Genomic DNA, 2,090 nt, shown 5'->3' with positions numbered 1-2,090 from the left:
CACCTTCAGATCAGAATGTAAAGCTCTTGGCAACTGTTCCAGTGCCATTCTTGTCTGTTTCCCACCGTAATGATCATGTATTAAACCTCTAAATCTCCAAGTAAGCACCCAGTTAAATATTTTGTTTTATAAGGAAAAGAACATAATATGTATTAATAAATGAAAATTTTAAGGAAATATTTCCTAAAGCTTTTGAAAGGTAATATAAGAAAAAATTGCTGAATTTAGACTACTAGAAAAATCTTTTATTATTTCATCAGGTAAGAAATATTTTTAGGTAAGAAATTTATATTCATTATTCAAAATATTTTTTAAGACTACATATTGCCATAGGAGTTGGTAGTGCTGTGAACAAGGAATTTGAATTGTGAATAGGTATGGACTTTCTTAGTCAGTATTCTATTGTGAAGAGCCACCATGAACATAGCATGACCAGTCTTATAAAGGAAAATATTTAATTGGGTCTAGCAAACAGCTTCAGAAATTTAGTCTATTATCTTTATGTCAGGAAGCATAACAACACACAGGCAAACATGGTACTGAAAAAGTAGCTGAGATATATGTGAGGATGGATAAGCAGGTAGCAGGAAGAGACACTGGGCCTGATCTGAACATTAGAAACCTGACATCCTACCCTCAGTGACATACTTCATCCAACAAGGCCAAGCTTACTCCAACAAGGCCACACCACCTAATAGCACCACTCCCTGATAACCAAGTATTCAAATCTATGAGCCTATAGGGGCCATTCCAATTCAAACCACCACATGAACTCCAATCCCTATTTTCTCTTTAATAATACATTATTTTTGAGCCTTAGTTCTACCAGCTCCAAAATAGGATTATTACTTCCAATTTCATGATATGGTTTTATATACACAAAATGCAATGATGCATTTATATGTTGGTATTTAATTTCATAAGCTGCTATTGTAACCTATAATGTTATTTTGGAAGGATTGGTATGTATTACTTTCAGAAATCTTACCCAGTTCACTGGCCTCATACTACTTTCTTTCCAATTACACTATTTATTTTTTTCTTCCTGTATCTTACTTTGAGGTCCACCTTGAGCCTTAATTGGTTGATAAGTTTTTTAATGATAACTTTATCTTAATTTACTTTTCTCTGAACTTCTACAGTACTTATTTTCATAGTGTTTGTCAGAAATTTTGTATCACTTTGCACAAATATTAGATCATTGACTTATGACACAAAGGTTATTATCCATTCTCAATCTTCTGTAATTAAAGCATGATTTCATTAATATGTTGAATATATATCAGTCTAGATTATACCTTTTAAAAATTTTAATGAAAAATGATAGGTTTGTTTTCTCCATAGAAATTTCAACAAGTATAGGAATGTTGAATTTGTGGAGTACAAATAATTTTGAGGAAAAGAATACAAAATATTAGGAAACTTGGCATGAAATTTTCATTTAAATAATGCACCTTTTATTAGAAACATTTTAAAATAACATAAGGGCAATAAGATATTAATAGCTTGGGAAGTCAGCAATTATTTTTTTAAGAGTTGTTCTGAAGAACATCTGTTTCCTCACTTTGTTTTCTGTCCAATCTTTGGCAGCTAACTGAATACTGGGTGAAATCAGACTTTGTATATAGTGGTTTAAGTCTGCCCTACCCATTTTACCTGTAACGATAGACAAACAACTGGAGGCATGGCTTTTTGAATTATTATTAAATTTCATTAAAAACACTGTTTTCAAATTTAGTCTATCTTTTTATCTGTTTTGTTTCTTGGTGTTTCTCTTTTTACTACTTAGATTTATTTAAGGGTTTGTATACACTCCATTGTCAATAATTGAAGGGCAATTTGAATCAATTCCAAAAATAGCATATTTGAAACTGGAAATCCAGATAATGACTCTCATTTTAGTCTATATGCACTGCAAGTTCAAAGTATATTCTTAAAATATGCTTATGTTTATAAATACTTTTGTTTATTATCTTTTAAAAAGTATATGTGTGTGTGTAAATCAGAGTGAATGCTACATGTCTGTAGAAGTCAGAATACAGTGTGGCTTCTCCCTGGAGCTAGAGGTAAGGGTAGTTGTGAGCTACTTG

The sequence above is a fragment of the Microtus ochrogaster genome, unplaced genomic scaffold (genome assembly GCF_000317375.1).
Source record: "Microtus ochrogaster isolate Prairie Vole_2 unplaced genomic scaffold, MicOch1.0 UNK13, whole genome shotgun sequence".
Taxonomy (NCBI): Eukaryota; Metazoa; Chordata; class Mammalia; order Rodentia; family Cricetidae; genus Microtus; species Microtus ochrogaster.
This window is presented reverse-complemented; position numbering follows the sequence as displayed.